We start from the raw sequence: 9,875 nt of genomic DNA, 5'->3' as shown, positions 1-9,875 counted from the left end.
GAGCAGGGGACGGTCAGAGAGAGGGAGACACAGAATCCGAAGCAGGCTCCAGGCTCTGAGCTGTCAGCACAACCCGATGTGGGGCTCGAACCCACGAACCCTGACATCATGACCCGAGCTGAAGCCGAATGCTCGACCAACTGAGCCTTCCAGGTGCTCCATGTTTTTTTTTTAATAAAACGAAGCTAAAATACCTACTTCGTTGCGCTGTTTTGAGGACTAAGCGACACAAATAGAATGCCTACTGCAGTCTCTCCCTATGGGTTCGTTATCATTATTATTGTCTATTAAGTGAATGATTAATAATAATAATAATAATAATAATAAATCTGCACTGTCGTCTAGGCACAGTCCTAAGGGTTTAGAGGCAGATATGGTTACTACCCTCATCTGATAAATGAAGAAATGGAGATTCTGAGACAAAGAGGAAAGTAGAGAGGCCATACGACGGGCTGTGGCTGAAACAAAAAATAGTGTATTCTGTGGTTACCAGAGGGGCCCAGGAAAAGCCTTCACAGACCCCGGGACTGTGGAGAATCCAATGAGCTGCCTGAAGCTGGTGCTACCCAAGAATTTATGGAAGATTTTATTGCTATTTCCAACCGAGAACTTTTCTTCAATCATTTATGGAAAACATAAAAGCCAGTGGGAATCAAATAGGATAAAACAGGGTCGGAATCATTCTTCCAGATGCTGTGCACAGCTGTTTTTTGCTTAAGCAGTGGGAGCAAGAAAAGAGGATATTCGTTTACTATTTGGGTCAGAGACAGCGCTGTAAAATCGCTCCTACATAATTCATCTCGTCCCAAATAGAATGTGAGGTCAAATTTCAGACCCTCAACCTTTTTGCCAGTCTTCTTCTTCCCTTTTTTTCCCCCCTTAATCTCATGGGACTGGTATGAAAAATAGTAAGGATTCTATTCCATAAAGGAAAAAAAAATAAAATTTCTCTCTGGGGTAGTGGATATCACAATTCCAGAAACAAGATGGAATGCACCGGGCCCTTCCTTCTGTGCCAAAATGCGGAAGGTTCTTTCCTCTGACTGCATTTCATAGAGTCACTGGAGTCTTAGTCCTGGGAACAAAGAGAAAACTGGGAACAATCCCGATCTCAGTATCCATAACTCCTGTGTAGGCTGAACGTTATTTTTTTTCTTTAATAAGCTGATGGCCATCCTTTGAACTTAGATGAATGCCCTTTCCACCCATGGGACTCTGGAGGGTTTGGAGAAGTTCTAACCAGCCAGATCCCTCTTCCCTCCTCTTGATCTACAGATAGAAGTCTCTCCAGGGACTAGAACAGAGAAGACATCTGTCCATCCCACACTGGATCTCTGAGTCCAGAAAAGCATGTGCCTGCAATGAAACGTTTTTACACTGTCTGCAAACCATGTATAGCTATAGGCAGGACCACACACCAGGGCTGATACCAGATTGGCACAATCACACATTTCGGGTTCTCATCGGCTGGTCGGAACTCAAATCCCATTCCTCCTTTTGAAAATACACCCTGGAATGACCCAGAGAAGGAGCTGAGGCCTGCTGGTGGGAGGGGGAAGGGGTGGCCGGTGGTGTCCCCTGGTCGGGAGTTATGTCGGCATCTCCTAGACTCCCGGTCCTCCTGAGGGCGGAGTGGAAGGCCGGGGTCTGTACTCTGATCATCATCCGGTCTAGGGAGATTGAAGAGAGGCCGAGGAGACACAGGAATCATTATTTAAAGGATGCAAGCCTGTGTTTTTCAAGCAGGTGAGAGGAAAAGGGTGGAATTGAAAATGCCCTTGAGTCTGCTCGTGGGAAAGAGTTTAGGGCCTGATGATGAGCAGAAAGAAGGCTTTTAGTCTTTGCCTTGTTCTTTTTGGGAATTCTTGTGAGCTATCGCAAAAGAGACACTGAAGTCGAAACACGAGGGAAGTCTGAGATAAGGTAAATGAGTTGTTTGATTAGCAGAGCGATTCTCAAACTTCCTCAGCAACCGCTGGGACCAGGGGGACACAGCAATCTTCCAAGCAAACGCATTTTCCCAGGGCCTACTGGGGGTGCCGTGCAATAGGTCCACGTGGGGTCTGGGAATCTGCAGACCACCCGTGGGGAAACTCTAGGGTAAGTGGGATAGTGAGGAGACAAGAGTGTAGAATCAAGAATCCCAGAAAAATTCCGAGTAGAGGCCCGCAGCCGCCGCGGTGGGCAGGTCCCTGCCTCGCAAGCGTGGGGTTGCGGGGCTCACAAGGGTGCAGAGTCCCCGGAGTGGAGTGCACGGAAGGCTGGGGTGTGGAATGCACTAGAAAGCAGCTCGGGGCTCCCTGCTCCAACCGGCATGCAGATCGTGTAATGGTTTGTGAGTGATTTAACACCCTCCCCACTCCGCCACAAGGGTTCCTGGGGTAACTTTGTCTCCATTCCCGTCGCAGAGGCAGGGTGCTGTCCAAGGCCTGATAGGCAGGGAGCACGGGGTCCTGGGCGCTCAGGCCAGCACCTTGCGGAAGTGACAGTGACAAAGTCATGGCTGATGAACCAAATGTAGTTATTAATTATGGTCCCAACAGCAGTGAAGGCCACATCTAATTCTTTCTGTGGGCTGCTTTTTGCCTGCAAGGTTCCTTCCTTGAGCATCTCATTTGTCTTATAATAGCCTTTTCTCCCCCTATGCATTTTTCTTCCAAAGTCAGTTATATGTAATAAAGGACTCTAGTAGGAAATATATTTATTTTTAGCCATGAGGTGGCAATACTCAACTTTTCTTTCTGGAAGCAATGTTCCCTTTTCCTTTTTCTACTTAAATATTTCAAGCCATTGTTATATTGAACTGCCATTTGACTTTTTTATTCAGGTAAACGGAGCTGCATAAAGACACACATAGAAGCCCCTAACTTCATGCATTTAAGTGCTGGAATAAAATAGAAGTTAAAATGGAATTCTTGATATTTTTTTTCCTACCATGGAGAGAGTTCAGAAATACCATCCAAGTTAAAAAAGAAAAAAGCCCGACATATTACCTCCAGGAGAAAATGAAATACTGTAATAAATGCTGCAATGCACTAGATTATGCTTCTGATTTTATTTAACACTTTAATCTTGACACACAAACTCACAACTACCTTCGTGGAAGCTGGTGTCTTAAAAAGGAGGAAAGTGAGTATTATAATAAATGCCCTAAAACATCCCTGCTCATCACCCCGCATCTCTTTCCAGTGTCTCATTTAGCATGTGCTAACATCAAGCAGGGGTTTTTAAGTCACATTGCAGCTCCCAACTGCTGTGCTTAAATTACTTCTGGAAGCTCAGAGCCCTCTGTTGCTGCTTCAGATTTCGCTGTGGGCTGGGGAGAAAGTGGGGAGAAGTCATTTGCATCAAAAAACACTAGCTGTCTATTCCCATTAGGAAAAACACTTGGTGTTTTAGTGCAAATTATTTTAAAAGGGCAGATAACTTATGGATGCAGAAGGGGTAATCCACAAAGACGTATGCAATTTTGTTCAGTTGGATGTCCTCAGGGCGAAAACATCAAGGATAACAAGTGTACTAAATACAAACAGACACAATCATAAAATATGACACCCATGATTAAAATACCCTTTTCAGGGGTCCTCTGCACTTAGCAGGAAAGCTGCCTTGTTAATATCAAGACCCATCATTCCTTAGATTCAGAGGCAGGTTAAGACAATGATACCTTTTCTTTCTTGACTGTATTCTTAGAAGGTTCTGAAAGTCTGAGGCTTTTATCAGACCAGCCTAGATCACAGAGCTGGCCAGTGGTGAGGAGATTTCTTTAAGGGTTAGGAGCTCAGGCTTCGGAGCCGGACAGATCGGCTTTTGAATCCCAGGTCTGCTACTTTCATGCTATCTATCTTCTTTGAAGTCTAGGGGACGTCATCCACAAATGGGAAATTGAGTTGTTGAGTGGATTAAAAACACGACAAAACCAGAAACCCAGGGGTAAAGTGCTTAGCGGAGTGTCGGCAAAGAAAAAAATGTGTGCGTGTGTGTGTTTTCCTTCCCTTAAAGCCTGATTACAGAAAAGATTTGAGAGTGGAAAATCACTAATATATCATAGGAAGAGATTTTTATGGTTTCAGAAAAAAACCCCAAGGTAAATTAAACAGTAAGAGGAAGACAGAATCTCACAACAAAGCTAGGGCTGTGGACAGCACTGATGTAATAAGTTGCTCATTGCCAAAGCTTAGGTGTATCCACCTCATTTATCCGAGGACGACAGTTAACAGCTACCAAGAGCTTACTTGATGCCGGCTGCCATACTCAGTGTTTTAAATGAGTTGTACCATTAATCCTCACAACATCTTCATGAGTAGTCTACAGCTCAGGACGCATAGGCACAGAGAAGTGACGTGTCCAAGGTCACACAGCTAGTACGTAGTGGAACCAGAATTTAAATTCAGGCAATTTGTACAGTCTTCCCTCTTAGCCACTATGTTTTGTCTATTTATTCTTAAATTCCTCACAACATCTTACACAGTGCTTTGTACCTAGTAGGCATTGAATATTTGTTCGATGATTGTTCTCTTTTTTTTAAGCTTAGTTATTTATTTTGAGAAAGAGAAAGAATGAGTGGGGGACGGGCAGAGAGAGAGAGAGAGAGAGAGAGGGAGAATCCCAAGCCGGCTCCATGCTCTGTGCTGAGCCGGACATGGCACTAGCTCTCACAGCTGTGAGATCCTGACCTGAGCCAAAATCAAGAGTCGGACACTTAACTGACTGAGCCCCCCAGGCGCCCCAATTTAATGATTACTTTAAGGATGTAAACACTTGCTAATTTTAAAGGGGAAAGAATGACGGGTCGACCTTTCCCTGTTGGGTTTTGGAAAAAGGAAGTCCAGGACACTACCTAGTCAGAAGATAGATGGCGTCTTACCAAAGACCATGGGCTAACACTCTTTATGCCACTCTATCGCCAGTGACTGTGTGACTGCACACGCAGCTTAATTCTTCAGGCTGACAAAGAATCTCCCTCAATACAGTCCCTACAGAATGATCTAGATGGTTAAGATCTATGGCTAAAATCCTGTGACATTATCATGATCTTTTGGAAAGGCCACAGGGTTTGGGTCTGACTAGACCTAAATCAGATACTTGACTCCACCACTTATCAGCTCCATGAATTTGGGTACATTATTCAGCCTCTCTGAGCCTTAGTTTGCCAATATAAAGAGAGGTAACAAAAATAATACTTGCTCCCAGCTTTCTCAGTGAGATAGATAACATATATGAAGCTGTGTTAATAATAAAACACTGAAGAAATAGGATTTTTAAGGCGATCCTAACTACTCTTAATAGAAAAATCCCATATCTCTGTGGTGTAATGAAATAGACCCTTTTTTTTTCCCCCCAAAATGGGTCTTCCTAACCCTCAGGTAACTCCACTCTATGTGGAACCTTAGAGACCCAAGTTCCACCTGTGGCTCCTCCGTCTCCACTTTTGCTGCTGAAGAGGAAACAATGGGGAGGAACTCCTTAGGGAAGTCCTTAGGGACCAGGAAGTGGCTTATTTGGTGGCTACACCTGGGTGCAAAGGATACTGGGAAATGTAGTCTAGCAGTGTGTCCAAGGACAAAGGGAAATGGTTTTGGTGATCAGCTAGCAATTTCAGCCCTCATCTTTTCACAGGGATGCTGTGAAATCAAATGGGTTAAAGCATAGGAGGGGGCTCTGTTAACGCTAAAACATGACAGAAATATTACAATAGCTGATTGCTTATGGGGATGATTAAGCACAGAAAAATTCCACATGATGGCAATTTCAAAGCTCTCTTTGATTTTATTTTTTTTTTTTAAATACAAACATCAAAACTAATTTGCTAGGGCACATGGTATGTGGCGAAGGCCCCACCAGGTGGACAACTCCATGGTGATTCGGGGCGGGGTAGCATGGGTAGTAATGGGCAGATCAAAAGTGATTCTACCAGAGGCCATTTTATCTTGTGAAAAGCTCACAGATCTTAGAGAAAAATGGTCACTGACTACGGTGCACCAGACTCATCAGATAAAGAGATGGAGAGAGAAATTTGGAAAGAAAAACATAGCAAAGGTCAACCAATGATATGGATAATTTTTTTGCAAAAGAACTATCACCTTGTCTATGAACGTCATAACAACACTTTCTGAGAAGAAGTGAATTTGCCATTTCTCCACGTACGACCAATAAGGATTTCTGATTGAGGAAAGATGTCACATATTTTTCATTATCACATGATTTGTTTGTGTGTTTGTTTCGGACATTTCTAAGGAAGTGAATGTGCATTGAGTATCCCATTTTTCCAGGAAAGAATTGGAAGATGACACATATTCATTTTGTTTCCATCACTCAATATTGTTTTATTTTATATTCCTTTGCCAAATAGTTTAGATTTTCCTTTTAACATGTTATTTTTGTCTTAAGGTAAACCTAGAGTGTTTGATGGTGACAGGGTTTTAATACATTAAAGAAGCAGAATGGTGACAGATTTTTAATATATTAATTAATACATTTAAAATATATTCCTTGGTAGATTCAGATGATGTGTGTATATTATACAGAGAACATAAACTATCTTGTCATTCTGCTTTGCTGCTTTATTTTTCTTCTTAGCCTAATATATATTTATGTGTTTTTTAAATGTTTATTTATTTTTGAGAGCAAGAGAGAGAGAGGGAGAGAGAGAGAGAGAGAGAGAGAGAGAGAGAGAGAGAGAGAGAGGAGTGAGCAGGGGCAGAGAGACCGAGAGAGACACAGAACCTGAAAACAGGTTCCAGGCTCTGAGCTGTCAGCACAGAGCCTGGTATGGAGCTTGAACCCATGAACCATGAGATCATGACCTGAGCCGAAGTCAGATGCTTAACCAACTGAGCCAACCCAGGCACCCCTATGTGTTTACTGCCAATTTGTACCTGCTAGATTATAAGCTCCTTGGGGGCAGGGGCTTTGGATGTCATTGGTCCCTGTATGTGTGGTCCCTGGAAGAGTGTCTGATATGACTAGGCACTCCATAATATTGGCTCCCTATATGCATACATAAAAAATTAGGTCTCGGGCACTCTGGGTCAAATGATCTCTATCATGTATTTTTCCCCCTCTTAACATAAGGAATTTTCATGGTTTAAAAAAAAAAGTCATTTTTTTAAAGAAAATCAACACCAAGATGCTGATAATCTTAGGTAAGGAGAGGAAAATGGAATCTTATATCTATCTTAGTTTGTGGATGGAGCTGATTTGTAACAATGGTTCATACTCCAAGTTTATGTATATTTGTTGCATTTATTTGAGAACAACAGTTTACAGGGATTGAGCACTTAGTTGGCACCAGTTGGCATTTTGTGTGCTTTCAGCCTCTTCAGGAACATAGTGTCTGAGAAACACAACCTGGTCCCGAACAGCCACCTCCATGGAGGTCAGTATGAGTGAAGCTCACAGTGTCTCCTCCACCTGGCAGAGATATCTCCATCTGGGGACAGGTCCTGGTTTCTCTCCCCAGACTCAGCCAGTTTAAGAGCCAAGCTGTCTCTCCACCTAGCTTCGGAAGAACAAGGTGTGGGAAACATAAGGGCTAAGTGCCCATAGGAACAAGTAGACTCATTGACGTCTAAGGAGGAAATACTTCCACAGGAAAAGGGCCCTGTGATATCTGGTAGGGAGTGGGGAGAGTTGGGAACAAAATGTAAGGAAACATCAGTGTTTACAGTTATTTAAAGTTTTTCCTCTTGCTATCATAAGCCAATAAATAGATAAATGCATTGATTAACCATAAAATAACTTTTTTAGTGTTTATGTATTTATTTTTGAGAGAGAGGAAGAGAGATAGAGTGCAGGGGAAGGGCAGAGAAACAGGGAGAGAGAGAATCCCAAGCAGGCTCTGCACCGTCAGTGCAGAGCCCAAGGTGGGGGGTGACTCCACAAACTGTGAGATCATGACCTGAGCTGAAATCAAGAGTCAGAAGCTTCACCCACTGAACCACCCAGGTGCCCCCATAAAACAGAATGTCTAAAAATTTGCCATTTTAATAAAGATTTATTAACAATTCCTGAGATAGAACTGCCCCTGGAAATTCTTATTTGAGGTAAGTGAGGCTCTGTGGAAATGGACAGAAGACAAGGATTAAGGTAATGAGTTCACAGTTTTGAAAGGAAGTAATGAATGAAGAAGAGAAAGAGGAAATCCTGAGGAGAGTGAGGGCGAGGAAGGCCTTTTGGTAGTTGTGGCAGCTGGACTTCAAGATGGCACCCAACTACCCCTGCTTCCCGCCATTGCCATCTGGGGTTCACACACTGTAATCCTCTGCCATGCTGTACTAGAGTTCGTCTGCGTGACTGAATCAAATATGGCAGGAACGATGCTATGTCACTTTCAAAGATTAGGCTTTAAAAGACTGTGGCTTCCATCTTAGACTTTGGCCCTCTCCCTCTCTCTCCCTCCTTGCCTCTGTGTCTCATCATTCACCCCTGGGGAAGCCAGTTACCATACTGTAAGTAGCTATGGAGAAACGCATGTGTTAAGGGACTGAAGACTCCAGCCAACGGTCAATAAAGAACTGAGTCTTGCTTACAGCCACCTGAGCAAGTTTGAAGGAACATATGTCAGCCCCAGGCAAGTCTCGAGTAGCTGGCAGCCCTGGCTGACATCCCACTGCAACCTCATGAGAGACCCTGAGCCACAACCCCCAGCTAAGCTGCTCCTAGATTCCTTAGGTAATAAATATTTGCTCCTTTAAGTTGCCATGTTTGGGGATCATTTGTTATGCAGCTATAGCTAACTAATACACTGGTAGAGAGGCCACCATTACCCAGAGTGATGCCAACTGTTTAAGAGAGAGTTCTTAGGGGAAACTGGACTCTGATCCACTCCTCTCTCCTGACAATGGGACACAGTTTTTGCACTCGGACAACAAAGAGAATAAGAGAGGGAGACTTGAGTGCTTTGTAGAACTCGGGACCCTGAGATTCCCCTCTAGGAGGATTTAGATGGGCCTGAGTTGAGGCGGGGATAGTCTGCTGTAAGACACAGTCACCAATAAATCTGGCTCAAATCAGCAATGCTGATGGGTGTCTGCTGTAACCAACAGAAAGCCCACACAAAGTCACTTCAGCACAGCGGGGACTGACTGGTTCAGAGATAGGTGGGCTTCACTTGGGTTGGACCCAGTGGCTCAATGACGTCCCCTGGTTGGTTTCCTCCTGCTTCTCTGCCATTCTCAGGATCAGCATCATGCCAGCCTGGATCCCATCACGGTCATAAGACAGCTGCGAGCTGTATAAGGAGACTGTGTGCTTCGTGTTCATGGTCAGTCCGTGGAGAGAACTTTTCTCTCCTAACCATCAAACAGCTGTCATGTGCTCCACGTGTGCCAGATGAGATGAGGTCATTATTACAACAGACAGAGTAACAGTGACGTCACCAGCAGTCACAGGAAGAGAGAAACAGCTAGAAAGAATCCTGAAATTCTTCATGAACACAAAGTCTTTTGGTCGATTTTGGGCCATCCCTCTTCCCCTCTGTGTTTCAACCGAGTACATGGATTTGCAAATGAGACCCGAATATAGAAAGCCCACAATTCCGAGTATTGTTCGGGATGGTGGAAACGAAATGGGCTCTAGATGCCTCGACTTCAGCTGTCAAATGGGAGAACAGGTTCTCTCTCTTGGGGGTTTGACTTAGGGGCAAGTCATGGAAGATGAAAGTGTGTCACTGCCAGGGTGGAACAGCGGCAGAGAGGGAGGGACAAGTTCTCCTGGTGGGGGGCAGGAGACGACTCTAGCTTTAATGTAAATCCTTTCTGTCCCAGGTCCCAGGACCCAGAAAAGGAGCCCCTTGAAAGCTGACTGGAGGGAGAAATGAGAACACGCCTTACAGGTGAAGCCTCCACGTGCAGACTCACTGGAATTCACCTGCC

This window comes from Suricata suricatta, chromosome 7 (assembly GCF_006229205.1).
Source record: "Suricata suricatta isolate VVHF042 chromosome 7, meerkat_22Aug2017_6uvM2_HiC, whole genome shotgun sequence".
Classification (NCBI taxonomy): Eukaryota; Metazoa; Chordata; class Mammalia; order Carnivora; family Herpestidae; genus Suricata; species Suricata suricatta.
This window is presented reverse-complemented; position numbering follows the sequence as displayed.